Source organism: Bombina bombina, chromosome 12 (genome assembly GCF_027579735.1).
Source record: "Bombina bombina isolate aBomBom1 chromosome 12, aBomBom1.pri, whole genome shotgun sequence".
Classification (NCBI taxonomy): Eukaryota; Metazoa; Chordata; class Amphibia; order Anura; family Bombinatoridae; genus Bombina; species Bombina bombina.
Window position 1 is genome coordinate 141681395 of NC_069510.1, and position 18797 is coordinate 141700191.

The following is an 18797-nucleotide window of genomic DNA, read 5'->3' on the forward strand; positions in this document are numbered from 1 at the left end:
CTGTGTTACAATCATTCAGAGCCGCTAACACCTCCCCTAGTAATACACGGAGGTTTTCCAGTTTAAATTTAAAATTTGAAATATCTGAATCCAGTCTGTTTGGATCAGAACCGTCACCCACAGAATGAAGTTCTCCGTCCTCATGTTCTGCCACCTGTGACGCAGTGTCTGACATGGCCCTAATATTATCAGCGCACTCTGTTCTCACCCCAGAGTGATCACGCTTACCTCTTAGTTCTGGTAATTTAGCCAAAACCTCAGTCATAACAGTAGCCATATCCTGTAATGTGATTTGTAATGGCCGCCCAGATGTACTCGGCGCTACAATATCACGCACCTCCCTCTGAGCGGGAGATGTAGGTACTGACACGTGAGGCGAGTTAGTCGGCATAACTCTCCCCTCGTTGTTTGGTGAAATTTGTTCAATTTGTACAGATTGACTTTTATTTAAAGTAGCATCAATACAGTTAGTACATAAATTTCTATTGGGCTCCACTTTGGCATTGCAACAAATGACACAGGTATCATCCTCTGAATCAGACATGTTTAACACACTAGCAAATAAACTTGCAACTTGGAAATACAATTCATTTAGAATAATATTAAAACGTACTGTGCCTTTAAGAAGCACAGAAGATCTATGACAGTTGAAAATTAATAAATTGAAACAGTTATAGCCTCAATCCTTGTAAACAACACAACTTTAGCAAAGGTTTAATCCCATTAGCAAAGATAACAAATTCTGAAAGCAGGAAACAAATTACAGAATAAACGTTTTTTTATCTCAGTCAAACTATAATTCTCACAGCTCTGCTGAGAGAAATTACCTCCCTCAAAATAAGTTTTGAAGACCCCTGAGCTCTGTAGAGATGAACCGGATCATGCAGGGAATACAGTGAGGGAGAACAGAAACTGTCAGAAAACAGATTAAGCAACTGCCAAGTGGAAAAATAGTGCCCAAACATTTATTCACTCAGTACCTCAGCAAATGAAAACGATTTTACATTCCAGCAAAAACGTTAAACATAATCTCTAGTTATTAAACAGCTTTATGTATTTCTTACAGTGTAATTCTAGTGAAGTACCATTCCCCAGAATACTGAAGTGTAAAGTATACATACATGACATTATATCGGTATGGCAGGATTTTCTCATCAATTCCATTGTCAGAAAATAAAAACTGCTACATACCTCTATGCAGATTCATCTGCCCGCTGTCCCCTGATCTGAAGTTTACCTCACTCCTCAGATGGCCGAGAACAGCAATATGATCTTAACTACTCCGGCTAAAATCATAGCAAAACTCTGGTAGATTCTTCTTCAAACTCTGCCAGAGAGGTAATAACACACTCCGGTGCTATTTTAAAATAACAAACTTTTGATTGAAGATATAAAACTAAGTATAATCACCATAGTCCTCTCACACATCCTATCTAGTCGTTGGGTGCAAGAGAATGACTGGGAGTGACGTAGAGGGGAGGAGCTATATGCAGCTCTGCTGGGTGAATCCTCTTGCACTTCCTGTTGGGGAGGAGTAATATCCCAGAAGTAATGATGACCCGTGGACTGATCACACTTAACAGAAGAAATTGATAATAGGAGTAAATTAGAAAGTTGCTTATAATTGCATGCTCTTTCTGAATTACAAAAGAAAAAAATTGGGTTCAGTGTCCCTTTAAGTAATAAAATGATAATTTCCCATTGTTCTCTCTATGTATTGAGCTTTGGTTTTCCAGACAAATATAAGATAAAGAAGCAAGTCTGTGTACATAAAGTGATAACATAATGATATCTGATATTACCTGAAGCTCAACCCATTGTAATAGGCTGTGGTTTAAAAGCACAAAACCAGCTACTTCATATACACAAATAAACCTGAAAATGCAATTTCTCATTCATTTTGTACTGTACAGATGGTATAACAAGTCATCAAAAATACATTAATATAAAAACAATTTTACAGTGTACTGTCCGTTTAAGGCATAGGTATTAAATAATTATTAAAAACGGCACCTCTATACCCCAGCCACGCTGGAGAGACTCACCCAACCGGTAACCAGGAATCCAATCCACACAAGCAGATAAAACAATCCTGTTCAACCTGAAAATCCTAGAAAGCTGCAACCATCAGAGAGAAGCAACAGGCAGGAAAAAAGATCTTATGGCAGAAAAAATGCTCTGACTCCCTGAAAATCCGGCTTCCAAACAGACGGCTGCCAACAAACTGATCAGCACTCAGGAAGTAACTGAGCGGTCACATGATCGCAAATTCAAAAGTAAGGTGCGGTCCAACAACTTTCTTAAAGAGATATTACCCAAACAAAATAAAAGGTAACTTTGTGCAAACAAATCCCCATAGCCAAAATAAAAAAGCCTTCACATGACAGAACAGTGTCTTGATCTGCTGCCCAATAAACCCCCAATCTTTAAAAGGGATATCCAGTCACATAAGGATCCACCTTGTTCTCAAACTATCCATTTTTTATTTTATTTTTTTAAACAAGGAACTCCTAAGTGCTGCATCCTTCTCACCTAGAAGGTAAAAACACTTACTTCTGGATCCGCTGTAGGGCAGGAACAGCAAACAAGTGTGACAGAATCCTCTGTGACATAGACCTGTAGATAAAGAAAAAACAGAGTAACCAACCCTGGTGTTCTATATAGGGGTTGCAAAAATGTTGGAAGGTAAACAAAGACCACCTTGCTGTCTTCCAACTGCTAAAAGACACCATTACTCTTACTAAAGAGAATGACATGGACACAACATACAACCCCAATCCTTGTTTGCAGGGAAAGGTACCCATTAAAGGATTAACAACTCAATTTCTTCAGACACCTTCTTCGCACATCACCTACAAGGTTACACAGATAAAGAATGACTGGGGATTGGGTGGATCCTAGCCATACAAACAATATTTGTGTTCAATTAGGAGGTTTTATGGGTGAAAGTTTATCATTCAGAGGTTCCATCTGATAGTTTTAGTTTGCTAGAAGCAATGTATTTTAGGTCCATTATACTGATTAAAAAGCACATTATTAAGAGTGATTATGACCCTTCTTATAAAACAGTAAAAGGATTTTGTGTATAAACTTCATTCATCAAGGGACAGCAGTGTTTATGTTCTAATCAAATCTATTTAATCTTGACCTTCTGTTTGTTATGATACATAAAGTATCTCACTAATGTTAGAATAATGTTCTGCAACTAAGTCAAAGTTAATTAATGTTATCTTTGTGCAACAACAGATAATTTATTATTGTTTCAAAACTTCTGCAATTATATAATTTATGTTTTGATATTGTACGTTTTATATGTGAAAATAAACAATTTATCTGCTGGTATATAGTGAAATTATACAAAAGTATTGCATAAAAAGTGCAACTGTTCAAACAAACTAAAACTGGAATATAACATTGATATAATACACCAAATGAAACAGGTCCCAGTCATTAACTGTTTGCTAAGAACTGTTTATAAATAGCATCTATCTGGGGCTATTGGTTGAGAGTAAGATTCCTGGCTAAAAGTGAGTGTTCTGTTTGTGTGGTTCCAGAAGACATGGGGGTCACCCCCTTTGGGGCACACTAGGGGTTGAGCTTGCACTGTAAAGGAAAAGTGACCAAACAGCAGATCATTGTTCCAGACTGTCTTTTAGAAGACAAGGAATTCAGGAAGGTGCACAAGAGTGTGGACTGATGTGCTAATTTGAAAGCATACAGCAGGATGCAAAACACTTGGGTCTCTAAGTTGCATGTATAAAAACTTTTTTAAATAAAACACAACCCACAGTATAAAATGGCTACAATTAGCAACACATGGGAAGTTTATTTTTCTCCAACATAGGTGTGTCCGGTCCACGGCGTCATCCTTACTTGTGGGATATTCTCTTCCCCAACAGGAAATGGCAAAGAGCCCAGCAAAGCTGGTCACATGATCCCTCCTAGGCTCCGCCTTCCCCAGTCATTCTCTTTGCCGTTGTACAGGCAACATCTCCACGGAGATGGCTTAGAGTTTTTTGGTGTTTAACTGTAGTTTTTATTATTCAATCAAGAGTTTGTTATTTTAAAATAGTGCTGGTATGTACTATTTACTCTGAAACAGAAAAGAGATGAAGATTTCTGTTTGTAAGAGGAAAATGATTTTAGCAACCGTTACTAAAATCGATGGCTGTTTCCACACAGGACTGTTGAGAGGAATTAACTTCAGTTGGGGGAAACAGTGAGCAGACTTTTGCTGCTTGAGGTATGACACATTTCTAACAAGACGATGTAATGCTGGAAGCTGTCATTTTCCCTATGGGATCCGGTAAGCCATTTTTATTACATAAAGAAAAAAAGGGCTTCACAAGGGCTTTTAAGACTGTAGACATTTTTCTGGGCTAAAACGATTCATATATAAGCATATTTTATACCCCATAGCCTTGAGGAATTATTTTAATCTTGGGAACTATGTAAAATAACCGGCAGGCACTGTATTGGTCACCTTATTCTCTAGGGGCTTTCCCTAATCATAGGCAGAGTCTCATTTTCGCGCCTCTATTGCGCACTTGTTTTTGAGAAGCATGACATGCAGATGCATGTGTGAGGAGCTCTGATACATAGAAAAGACCTTCTGAAGGCGTCATTTGGTATCGTATTCCCCTTTGGGCTTGGTTGGGTCTCAGCAAAGCAGATACCAGGGACTGTAAAGGGGTTAATTATAAAAACGGCTCCGGTTCCGTTATTTTAAGGGTTAAAGTTTCCAAATTTGGTGTGCAATACTCTTAAGGCTTTAAGACACTGTGGTGAAATTTTGGTGAATTTTGAACAATTCCTTCATACTTTTTCACATTTGCAGTAATAAAGTGTGTTCAGTTTAAAATTTAAAGTGACAGTAACGGTTTTATTTTAAAACATTTTTTGTACTTTGTTATCAAGTTTATGCCTGTTTAACATGTCTGAACTACCAGATAGACTGTGTTCTGTATGTGGGGAAGCCAAGGTTCCTTCTCATTTAAATAGATGTGATTTATGTGACACAAAATTTAGAGAAAATGATGCCCAAGATGATTCCTCAAGTGAGGGGAGTAAGCATGGTACTGCATCATCCCCTCCTTCGTCTACACCAGTCTTGCCCACACAGGAGGCCCCTAGTACATCTAGTGCGCCAATACTCCTTACTATGCAACAATTAACGGCTGTAATGGATAATTCTATCAAAAACATTTTAGCCAAAATGCCCACTTATCAGCGAAAGCGCGACTGCTCTGTTTTAGAAAATACTGAAGAGCATGAGGACGCTGATGATATTGGTTCTGAAGTGCCCCTACACCAGTCTGAGGGGGCCAGGGAGGTTTTGTCTGAGGGAGAAATTTCAGATTCAGGGAAAATTTCTCAACAAGCTGAACCTGATGTGATTACATTTAAATTTAAATTGGAACATCTCCGCGCTCTGCTTAAGGAGGTGTTATCTACTCTGGATGATTGTGAGAATTTGGTCATTCCAGAGAAACTATGTAAAATGGACAAGTTCCTAGAGGTCCCGGGGCCCCCCGAAGCTTTTCCTATACCCAAGCGGGTGGCGGACATTGTAAATAAAGAATGGGAAAGGCCGGTATACCTTTCGTCCCTCCCCCCATATTTAAAAAATTGTTTCCTATGGTCGACCCCAGAAAGGACTAATGGCAGACAGTCCCCAAGGTCGAGGGGGCGGTTTCTACTCTAAACAAACGCACCACTATACCCATAGAAGATAGTTGTGCTTTCAAAGATCCTATGGATAAAAAATTAGAAGGTTTGCTTAAAAAGATGTTTGTTCAGCAAGGTTACCTTCTACAACCAATTTCATGCATTGTTCCTGTCACTACAGCAGCGTGTTTCTGGTTCGATGAACTAGAAAAGGCGCTCAATAATAATTCTTCTTCTTATGAGGAGATTATGGACAGAATTCATGCTCTCAAATTGGCTAATTCTTTCACCCTAGACGCCACTTTGCAATTGGCTAGGTTAGCAGCGAAAAATTCTGGTTTTGCTATTGTGGCGCGCAGAGCGCTTTGGCTAAAATCTTGGTCAGCGGATGCGTCTTCCAAGAACAAATTGCTTAACATTCCTTTCAAGGGGAAAACGCTGTTTGGCCCTGACTTGAAAGAGATTATCTCTGATATCACTGGGGGCAAGGGCCACGCCCTTCCTCAGGATAGGTCTTTCAAGGCCAAAAATAAACCTAATTTTCGTCCCTTTCGCAGAAACGGACCAGCCCCAAGTGCTACGTCCTCTAAGCAAGAGGGTAATACTTCTCAAGCCAAGCCAGCCTGGAGGCCAATGCAAGGCTGGAACAAAGGAAAGCAGGCCAAGAAACCTGCCACTGCTACCAAGACAGCATGAGATGTTGGCCCCCGATCCGGGACCGGATCTGGTGGGGGGCAGACTCTCTCTCTTCGCTCAGGCTTGGGCAAGAGATGTTCTGGATCCTTGGGCGCTAGAAATAGTCTCCCAAGGTTATCTTCTGGAATTCAAGGGGCTTCCCCCAAGGGGGAGGTTCCACAGGTCTCAATTGTCTTCAGACCACATAAAAAAACAGGCATTCTTACATTGTGTAGAAGACCTGTTAAAAATGGGAGTGATTCATCCTGTTCCATTAGGAGAACAAGGGATGGGGTTCTACTCCAATCTGTTCGTAGTTCCCAAAAAAGAGGGAACATTCAGACCAATCTTAGATCTCAAGATCCTAAACAAGTTTCTCAAGGTTCCATCGTTCAAAATGGAAACCATTCGAACAATTCTTCCTTCCATCCAGGACGGTCAATTCATGACCACGGTGGATTTAAAGGATGCGTATCTACATATTCCTATCCACAAGGAACATCATCGGTTCCTAAGGTTCGCATTCCTGGACAAGCATTACCAGTTTGTGGCACTTCCGTTCGGATTAGCCACTGCTCCAAGAATTTTCACAAAGGTACTAGGGTCCCTTCTAGCGGTGCTAAGACCAAGGGGCATTGCAGTAGTACCTTACTTGGACGACATTCTGATTCAAGCGTCGTCCCTTCCACAAGCAAAGGCTCACACGGACATTGTCCTGGCCTTTCTCAGATCTCACGGGTGGAAAGTGAACGTAGAAAAAAGTTCTCTATCTCCGTCAACAAGGGTTCCCTTCTTGGGAACAATAATAGACTCCTTAGAAATGAGGATTTTTCTGACAGAGGCCAGAAAATCAAAACTTCTAAACTCTTGTCAAATACTTCATTCTGTTCCTCTTCCTTCCATAGCGCAGTGCATGGAAGTAATAGGTTTGATGGTAGCGGCAATGGACATAGTTCCTTTTGCGCGAATTCATCTAAGACCATTACAACTGTGCATGCTCAGTCAGTGGAATGGGGACTATACAGACTTGTCTCCGACTATACAAGTAGATCAGAGGACCAGAGATTCACTCCGTTGGTGGCTGTCCCTGGACAACCTGTCACAGGGGATGAGCTTCCGCAGACCAGAGTGGGTCATTGTCACGACCGACGCCAGTCTGGTGGGCTGGGGCGCGGTCTGGGGGCCCCTGAAAGCTCAGGGTCTTTGGTCTCGGGAAGAATCTCTTCTCCCGATAAATATTCTGGAACTGAGAGCGATATTCAATGCTCTCAAGGCTTGGCCTCAGCTAGCAAAGGCCAAGTTCATACTGTTTCAATCAGACAACATGACGACTGTTGCGTACATCAACCATCAGGGGGGAACAAGGAGTTCCCTGGCGATGGAAGAAGTGACCAAAATCATTCACTGGGCGGAGACTCACTCCTGCCACTTGTCTGCAATCCACATCCCAGGAGTGGAAAATTGGGAAGCGGATTTTCTGAGTCGTCAGACATTTCATCCGGGGGAGTGGGAACTCCATCCGGAAATCTTTGCCCAAATTACTCAATTGTGGGGCATTCCAGACATGGATCTGATGGCCTCTCGTCAGAACTTCAAGGTTCCTTGCTACGGGTCCAGATCCAGGGATCCCAAGGCGACTCTAGTAGATGCACTAGTAGCACCTTGGACCTTCAAACTAGCTTATGTATTCCCGCCGTTTCCTCTCATCCCCAGGCTGGTAGCCAGGATCAATCAGGAGAGGGCATCGGTGATCTTGATAGCTCCTGCGTGGCCACGCAGGACTTGGTATGCAGACCTGGTGAATATGTCATCGGCTCCACCATGGAAGCTACCTTTGAGACGAGACCTTCTTGTTCAAGGTCCGTTCGAACATCCGAATCTGGTCTCACTCCAACTGACTGCTTGGAGATTGAACGCTTGATCTTATCAAAGCGAGGGTTCTCAGATTCTGTCATTGATACTCTTGTTCAGGCCAGAAAGCCTGTAACTAGAAAAATCTACCACAAAATATGGAAAAAATATATCTGTTGGTGTGAATCTAAAGGATTCCCTTGGGACAAGGTAAAAATTCCTAAGATTCTATCCTTTCTTCAAGAAGGTTTGGAGAAAGGATTATCTGCAAGTTCTTTGAAGGGACAGATTTCTGCCTTGTCTGTGTTACTTCACAAAAAGCTGGCAGCTGTGCCAGATGTTCAAGCCTTTGTTCAGGCTCTGGTTAGAATCAAGCCTGTTTACAAACCTTTGACTCCTCCTTGGAGTCTCAATTTAGTTCTTTCAGTTCTTCAGGGGGTTCCGTTTGAACCCTTACATTCCGTTGATATTAAGTTATTATCTTGGAAAGTTTTGTTTTTGGTTGCAATTTCTTCTGCTAGAAGAGTTTCAGAATTATCTGCTCTGCAGTGTTCTCCTCCTTATCTGGTGTTCCATGCAGATAAGGTGGTTTTACGTACTAAACCTGGTTTTCTTCTGAAAGTTGTTTCTAACAAAAACATTAACCAGGAGATAGTCGTGCCTTCTTTGTGTCCGAATCCAGTTTCAAAGAAGGAACGTTTGTTGCACAATTTGGATGTAGTTCGTGCTCTAAAATTCTATTTAGATGCTACAAAGGATTTTAGACAAACATCTTCTTTGTTTGTTGTTTATTCTGGTAAAAGGAGAGGTCAAAAAGCAACTTCTACCTCTCTCTCTTTTTGGATTAAAAGCATCATCAGATTGGCTTACGAGACTGCCGGACGGCAGCCTCCTGAAAGAATCACAGCTCATTCCACTAGGGCTGTGGCTTCCACATGGGCCTTCAAGAACGAGGCTTCTGTTGATCAGATATGTAAGGCAGCGACTTGGTCTTCACTGCACACTTTTACTAAATTTTACAAATTTGATACTTTTGCTTCTTCTGAGGCTATTTTTGGGAGAAAGGTTTTGCAAGCCGTGGTGCCTTCCATCTAGGTGACCTGATTTGCTCCCTCCCTTCATCCGTGTCCTAAAGCTTTGGTATTGGTTCCCACAAGTAAGGATGACACCGTGGACCGGACACACCTATGTTGGAGAAAACAGAATTTATGTTTACCTGATAAATTACTTTCTCCAACGGTGTGTCCGGTCCACGGCCCGCCCTGGTTTTTTAATCAGGTCTGATAATTTATTTTCTTTAACTACAGTCACCACGGTATCATATGATTTCTCCTATGCAAATATTCCTCCTTTACGTCGGTCGAATGACTGGGGAAGGCGGAGCCTAGGAGGGATCATGTGACCAGCTTTGCTGGGCTCTTTGCCATTTCCTGTTGGGGAAGAGAATATCCCACAAGTAAGGATGACGCCGTGGACCGGACACACCGTTGGAGAAAGTAATTTATCAGGTAAACATAAATTCTGTTTTTTTTATTTTTTTCCCCCTTTCTCTTCTAAGCCACCTTGCATGGAAAAGGGGACTTGTGTCTTCATGGTTTGCAGTCTTATAAAACTTATCAATTGTTCCTATTTTTTATAACTCACCATCCTTATAAATAAAAACTGATGATAATGTATCCAAACTATTAATAAATAGTAAAAATAACAACAATATTAATAATAAATATATTTAAAGTTGTAATAATCATTATCCTGTGGACAATTCTCCAAATGAAATGGCACTTTTATGTCCTTTCAAATCACAAATTGTATAAGATGACAATGTGGGTAGCAATTAGGGTACAGCCTAATATAAGCATGTGCACTTTAAAAACTATTACATAAAATGACAATCCAGATTCTTCCTGACTGGAGCTTGAAGGTCAAGAAAAATAATATTTTATATATATATATATATATATATATATATATATATATATATATATATATATATATATATATATACATATATATATATATAAAAAAAAATAGCTTTTAGTTTAAATGCTTAACATTTGACTTCACAACAAACAAGAGAGATAAAATAAATTAGTTTCAATTTGCAGAATACTTTTAAAAGACTTCTCTCTCTCTCTCTCTTTCTCTCTCTCTTTCTCTCTCTCTCTCTCTCTCTCTCTCTATATATATATATATATATAAATATATATATATATATACCGTATATATATATATATATATATATATACGGTATAGATATATATATATATATATATATATATATATATATATATATATATATTATTATTTTTTAATAATCAATAGTGGAAATGATTCTTTTTTTTTGATTATTTTTTAATACAAATTTGCCTCTAATATTTTTTTAAACCTATTCTTCTGTTGAGATTCATTGGTATATAGTTGATTTACCTCATTTAAATAAAAATGTTAGAAATTTAAGAATAATTTTTATTTTTTAATCTAAACCGTAAATCTTCTCAACCATTATCAACTGTACTTCTCTTCAGACCTCCCTGAATTGTTTTTCTATCCCGCAATTCATCAGCTAATTCCACATAGACACCCACACATCAGATTTAGCAACAGTGCTACCCCATATGTCCCCGGGTGCATTCCATGCCACAAAAAAACATTTCCACACTAACCATTATAAAAACACAGACATTCCATGTGCAGGGTAAAAGGGACAGTCACCGCTGATTACAAGCTGTGTCACCCACCTATTTCCAAACAATAATAAGTAGAAAGCCACTTTGTATTAAAAGGCAATTATGGCCCAAAGAGAAGAATTCCACCAATCCATACAGCATTCCAAGAATGCTCTATGTAAACATGAGTCGCCTAATCCTAGTGAGGACCATTGTATTATGAGACAGAGCAATGACATCTTTGGAACACAAACATTTGCAAGCATGCCCAGATCCTGCATCCAAACAGTTTATTATTCTGCTTTGCAATATCACAAAAGAAACTCCAGCACTGGGAATTTCTCTCTTTTTTTACGATATGGCACATACATCATGAAATTCATTCACATGTATCTTTGTGATGGCAAAAACATAAATGTGTTTTTGAAAAGGGGTAAAATCAATATTCTGAATGTAGGATATAAATGATGTTTCCTGTTTTACGGCATTTGATCCAGTTTGCTTCCTCTGAATCTGTACAACCAAACATGGATCAGAAGAGATTAGCACAGGATGGAAATAATACAAAGAGCAGAACTAAATGTGTGTAAAATAATTCCAAAGATGTATAGTTTCTGTGTGCCTCATTTTATGCACATTTAACAACAAACCTATAATAGCTTCAGCAGTATACAGATTTTACTATATTGCAAATATTACATACTAATTCATGCCATTGTTCTAAATACAAAACATTCATCAGTTTAAAACCTTCTATGAGCCTTGTGATATCGATAAAATGCATGATACAAACAGTGGACCCACTTTAGCTAACATCTACTGTATGGGGCATATTTATCACGCTGCATATGGAGCTTGATGCCCAGCGTTTCTGGCGAGCCTGAAGTTTAAAGACCGCTGCGCCATAACCTGTCTGCCTGCTCTGAGGAGGCGGACAGACATCACCAGAAATCAACCGATCAAATAGAATCGGGTTGATTGCCACACCCTGCTAGCAGCCGCAAATCTGCAGGGGGTGGCATTGCACCAACAATGCACAAGAACAGTTGGTGCAATGATAAATGCAGAGAGTGTATGTTGTTGGCATTTATCAATGTGCAGCTGACATGATAAGCACAATCGGATCATGTCCGCTCGCACCATCATAAATAGGCACCTTTGTCTCTTTTAGGAATGGTGTAACTAGCAAAGGCCGCCAAACATTGGCACTGATAACATTCTATATGATTTGTTAACATTTATATTAATAACTTCCTGTTTTACTAGTGGTTGAAAAGAATGTCACAGTAATAATGACAATAAACTTGTTGGTTGGCACTGACACAAAGTCTTGCATAGTATAGTACCTGGCTTATATATATAAACAAAGCATAATTAGCTATATGTTAAAATGCTATGTTTTTCACGGAGAATTCCATTAAGACTGTGCAACAATGCAATTTTCATAACAAATTGTAGTACAATCTTTGTAATATTAATATTATTATTATTATTATTATTAGTTATTTTTAGAACACTCTGCAGCAATAATATCTGAGTAGGAAGTTTATTGAAATATTTATAGTATTGTTATATATTTGCACTAGAATAATAAGATACAGTTGGTGCTCATCACCTAGTATCTGGTCTTAAAATGTAAAGTTAATTAACCTCTAATAAAATACAGATTTCTAATATTGAAGCAAGTTGAGTTTATTTTTAATGATTACTTTTCGTTATGAATATTGTCAGTTGTGGTATGTCAGGGTATCCTTGAGTGTTATTAAATAATTATATATATATTTATCTACGCCAAATAATGTATTTATTTGTGAAACTGTAAAACAACCCTCTCTTGTTCTGAAACATAGATGTGTAGAACAAAGGGAATAGACACTTGTAAAACTCAAGATGTCACTGTAAAAGAGGATCCCTCTTCTATGAAATACAAGTTATCAGGTACTGACCCCATGTGGAGATATACAGACATGCTTTCTATAATGACCTCTTTGAAGCTCAGTAAGACAGTAATTAACACAATGGCTCACTAGATTCTCTTTGAAGACTGAATACATATTTTTGTCTAAAAAGAACATATGCCCAAGACAGTTTGAGATTTTAAATAACCTATATTACACATTTTCAAAATCTTTCATTTATACCTTAGTATGATAAATATAAATAGATAGATCTGAAGACTGTCCTGTATTGGATAGATGTCTGCTGTATTGAATGGCTGCATTGGTGAATTTGAAATGTGTTCTAGAGTCTCAGAGTAATAACATCTGTTTCTTTATATTTTTCAGACACATAATAACCCAACAAGATGGTGACTAGGAAATGCAATATATATATATATATATATATATATATATATATATATATATATATATATATATATATATATATATATATATATATATATATACACACAAAACACGGAAGGGAACTGCACTCTCATACCGGACCGGGTACACATCCCATGACCCTGCAACATGCTCAGCCCTGGGTGCCACCAGATGTGTACCCGGTCCGGTATGAGAGTGCAGTTCCTTTCCGTGTTTTGTATATGTCTAGGGTGGTTACATATTCCTGTGCACCCTTCCCTTGTTTTCAGTTTGTTTGGATTTGAAAGCTTGCATTGTGTGGCTGTTTTAGGGTCTCAGGTATTGGAAAGGACCTTGACGTGGTACCTGAGCTTGTCCCATTTGGCCAGATGCGGTGACTGACCTTTCCATTTTTGCTTTTAAATCTTAGCTGAGAGCTTGTAAGTGAGTGCTGGGTTTTCTCTGTTTGATATATATATATATATATATATATATATATATATATATATATATATATATATATATATATACCAGTATATCACATGAACTGATATACAAAATAAGTCAGATAAACATATATATTTTATTGATTTATACTACTAGTCCCTCATAAAAAATGCAACTTTAAAGGCATCTAATATGTGCATATGTAATTAGTGCTGTAAATTATATCATATGTTTTTATACACTCAGCAAGAGATATACGGATATGCAAAATTTATATTGATATGGGGAAATAATCCAATATAGATATAGATATGAAATGACAACTGGTTGCTAATCTCAATGTATGTATGTGCTATTAAGATGATAACTAAGATATTGCTGAATGTATTATTATCCTTTTATCCTTTCATGGAAAATGTGATTTTAAATGCATTTTAAAATATTACTAGAGATGTGCTCATGTTTAGTCTCTATAGATACATGCTAAATTATATTAGATGGAACATATATGTTGACCAGATAAGTTTATTAAAATCAGGAAATAGTGTATATATTCAATATACATTTGGAGATACATAGTAAACTGTATAAACTGTAACAATATTGATAATGAAAGTGCATTTCTAGTTGTCTGCTGCCCCCCTAGTGGATTAAAACTGGTATCATCCCAGTAAACCAAGAGATTTTCAGCTCTAAAGGGCCTATCACAGAGACAAGCTTTTGTGGTGCTTATCCAAACATTCACCAATGATTATAAAAAATGTGGGGTTTATCACATGATATAACCTTATGCAAGAGGATAGAAATGGTCTTTGCTTGCTAACATTTTGACTGGTAACCTGCCTGCCTTTTGGGACACAGTCACTATAAGCGAAATTGGGCTACCTTTTCTTATCCATATTGCAAAATACCTCTCTTATTTTATGAGGTGAATTGGACTTATCTGAGAAAGCTGAAACAATCAATTTGTATTATGTTGTTATGTATGGCTGTTCTATATTTTTAATATTTTAAACAAAAGGTATTCTAAGGCTATAGTTAGATTGCAGCTGGTAATTTAAAGAGCACAATTAGTATTTTAAATGTATATCCATAGTCCTGTGTAGTTTTAACTAGTCACATTAATGTTAAATAATTTTAATGGCTAGAAAATAATTTGTACTTTATATTTATAAATCAGTTTTATTATTGCAAAATCTCATATAAACTGGTTATTGTAGTTAAATTTCTCTGGTGTATTAAGTTCTTGTAGCTATTGTGATATATTTTAAAACTTGTTTTATGGTGACTAAATAAGAGGTTATTTCAGCTCAGATAAATTGGCATATCAATAGACTGTTAAAATATGTTGTTATATTGTTTAAACATTGTTAAACTAACAGTCCATATTCTGAGTTCTCATTTGGGGTATTTTAATGTGATTCATTGTGAATAAGGTTAATTTTAAAGGTATTTTTTATGATCTGTTGTAATCTTAGAAGCTCGGTCAGGGACCGGAAACACACCAAGGAAGGAACCTTGAAATATTTGTTCAGCTTACTGGACTTCTTAGGAACAACCACTACCGTGGAGTCACTGTCGTCTAATGTAGGTAAAATCTCCATAAGTAATAGCCGGAGGTGCTCTAGCTTAAATCTAAAAAATATAACCTCAGTATCAGCAAGAGGAATTACACTTTCAGAATCTGAAATTTCACCTTAAGATGCTACCACGACATCCTCCTCCTCAGGCTTCTGAGAGGAGACCTCCGAAACTGCAACAATTGCATCAGAAACCTTGCTTACTGAGTGTCTGATCTTCCTCTTACGCTTTCCCTGCAACATTGGGAAAGCAGACAGCGCATAATAATTTTAGAAGACATGAAAGATGCAATGTCCCTTAAAGTAACTCCAGCGGGAGCTAGAGAGGAGGCGCAGGGCATTGCTTGCGAGGGCGGTAAAGCTTGGAGCACTTGAGGAGAAAGTTGCGGCATATATTATACTTCATCATTAGATTCCTGGACAACATCTGCTTTACAAGAAGTTGGCTCAGAATTTTTTTTTCCTTATAACTTAAAGCCCTCTCAATACATGAGGGACAGAAAGGTACTGATGGTTCCACAATAGCATTAAAACACAAAGAGCAAGGAACACTTGATCCATACTGGTTCACACTTAGTATTTTTTTTTTATGAAAACCTTATAATTTAATAAAAAAAATAATCCCAAAAAAACATTACTGTCTCTTTAAATTCAAACCACAACTATTTTGTTGTGTTCTGTGTAAAGTAGCATTAACACTTTCTGCTTATTCCGGTTACCAAATAAACTTGCAGCTACCTCCACACCTCAGCTACATGCTGAGGCGCCTACCTCACTGGCCAAGTGCTGAATCAAATCTCTCTATGCAGTAGACGATAGCGGAATACTGCCAGAAAAAAAATTCAGCAGTCCGGTCCTTGGAACGCATGTCTGACACGGAACATGCGCTCCTAGACAGGCATAGACTGACTCTCCTCAATATGTCCCCCAGACTGAAGCACATAGAAGTGGCGCACAAAGGACACAGATCCGCCCATCGTGGGCGTACCCAAAGTAAAAGCTTTCTTCCCGGGGGAAAAATACTTATGTTAACCCCATAATTACCGTAGCCAATATTGCAGCAATCTAACTAGCCCCAGTGCCTGCTATAAAATTATGTCCGCAGTCCTCTCCAGCCTAGGTGAGTTTATAAAAGTAATAAAGTGCCTTATTTATCTTGAGCCCCTTTATATAGTGTATAAGGTAGATCAAATGTGCTTACTTTGTTCTGAGTTGTCTCCTGCTCCCAGAAAAATAAAAGCATCACTTACCTCATATTACTGCCTGACAGCAAGGCAGATCACAGGTTTGAGAGATCCTCTTCCTCACATCGACCTACAGAGAAATCAAAGACTGAGTCATACCCCTCAGACTATAGGAATTAGGGCAGCATTAAATATGGGAGGCACAGTGAGAATTATGTCCCACAAGTTCCCATTGCTCTAAAGCCACCAATGCTCTATTGAAGATACTGATATGGACTACAACTACACCCTAGGATAAAGCAGCACAGTCTTGCACTACTTTAAGAATAATAAACTCTTGATTGAATAATCTTGTCTAACACCTCACTGTACCACTTCATATCACTAACATAGGCAAAGAGAATGACTGGGGTGGGAGGGTAGGAAGAGGCTATTTAACAGCTTTGCTGTGGTGCTCTTTGCCACCTCATGCTGACCAGAAGGTGAATATCCCATTAGTAATAAAGATGATCCGTGGACTCGTGTCATAAAAAGAAATGATAGACTCTCTTCTTAGAAGACTTTCTATGATGCCTACTGTCAATACACTCACCAAGTATCACAGACTTTAAGTCAATTCAAATACATGTGTCCTACATATATTTAAAATTAGAAGGGGGATTTATGTTAGGATATTTGTGAGTGGACTAAAACTGATATGATCCCAGTAAACTAAGAGATGTTCAGCTCTGAAGGGCCTATCACAGAGGCAAGCTTATGTGGTGCATATCCAAACATGCACCAATGATTATATAAAAAAAATGTGGGGTTTATCACATAATATAACCTCATGCAAGAGGATAGAAATGGTCTTTGCTTGCTAATTATTATTTTTTTTTTGTTTAAATAGTTTTTATTGAGGTTTATAATAAAAGGACATACAAATACAGGTGGAAATGATATACAAAGAAGAAACAACATCATACAATGAGCTTATTTGTGACATAATACGCAGTAGTTTCCAATATCAAGTCAATAGTAAACAGTAGTATGTCGTGCATAGAGTCCCAAAACTAAGCAAACCTCATACATTTTTTTTTTACTTATATGCATTGCAACGCTTCATCAATAATTAATAAGCAGTAGAGCATGATGCAGACACACTTGTCAAAATGTATATCAACATCAAGTTGAAGATGAGAAATAGAGCAACTCAGCATATACACTGCACATGTAGAAAAAACATACATTATATGAGGGAAATAGGGGAGGAGTGATAGAGGATAGATAATGGCGAAAGGAGATGATACATGGTAAAAAATGATATTGAATGGCATTGGCAATCTAAGCTCTCTAGTGGTCAACCAAAATAGAACAAACTAGAACTCGGACCACCTATTTGAGACCGCCAGGTGTTTTGAACATTAAAAAGTATATAGGGATTGCGGGCAACCTTACCGAAAAAGAGGAAAGAGAGAAAAGAGAAAAAAAAAAGGGGGGGAAGGGATGAGGGGGAGGGAATGAATGAGTAGGGGGTGGGGAAGGGGACAGTGACTTCTTATTTGTAACTCTAAATCTAAGCTCAATTCTAGTTCTAGATCTCCACAGGAGACCCACTGGCAACCGGCATCCGCACTCTCTAGGCACTGTCACCAAGCCTCCCGGCACATAGAGTGCATCTAGCAATTGGTTATCTCACTCTCTAGGCATTGTCGCCAAGCTTCCCAGCACATACAGTGAATTGTGGTATTATTGTTAGCTGCAAACACTGTGCATTCCATTGTATCAATGTGCTCCATTGTGGATTTAACCTGGCTCCATCTTGGGCCCTTAGATTGGAGCCACGCCCTAGCAATTTTCAGCTTAACATGCTTGCTAAAATTTTGACTGGTAACCTTGCTGCCTTTTTTGGACACAGTCACTATAAGCAAAATTGGGCTACCTTTTCTTATCATCATTGCAAAATACAACTTTTATTTTATGAGGTGAATTGAACTTATCTGAGAAAGCTGAAACAGTCAATTGGTTTATGTGGTAACATATGACTGTTCTATATTTTTAATATTTTAAACAAAGGTATTCTAAGGCTATAGTTAGATTGCAGATGGTAATTTAAAGAGCACAATTAGTATTTTAAATGCATATTCATAGTCCTGTGTAGTTTTAACTAGTCACATTAATGCTAAAGACTTGTACTTGCTAGAAAATAATTTGTTATCATAACTACATTTCTCTGGTGTATTAAGTTATTTGTAGCTATTGTGATATATTTTAAAACTTGTTTTATGGTGGCTAAATAAGAGGTTATTTCAGCTTAGATAAATTGGCATATCAGTTGGCTGTTAAATTATTTTGTTTAACTAAGCATTGTTAAGTTAATAGTCCATATTCTGAGTCCTCATTTGGTGTATTTTAATGTGATTCATTGTGAATAAAGTTAAT

At 38.0% G+C, this 18797-nt stretch overlaps 1 protein-coding gene and 1 long non-coding RNA gene across 2 annotated transcripts in view; one reads left to right on the top strand and one right to left on the bottom strand.

The window, feature by feature from the left end:
• PAPPA (pappalysin 1) overlaps window positions 1–18797 on the bottom strand; it is a 1503354-nt gene that overhangs the window by 404578 nt on the left and 1079979 nt on the right. The window lies entirely within an intron of this gene.
• LOC128642889 (uncharacterized) overlaps window positions 1–18797 on the top strand; it is a 167102-nt gene that overhangs the window by 55622 nt on the left and 92683 nt on the right. The window lies entirely within an intron of this gene.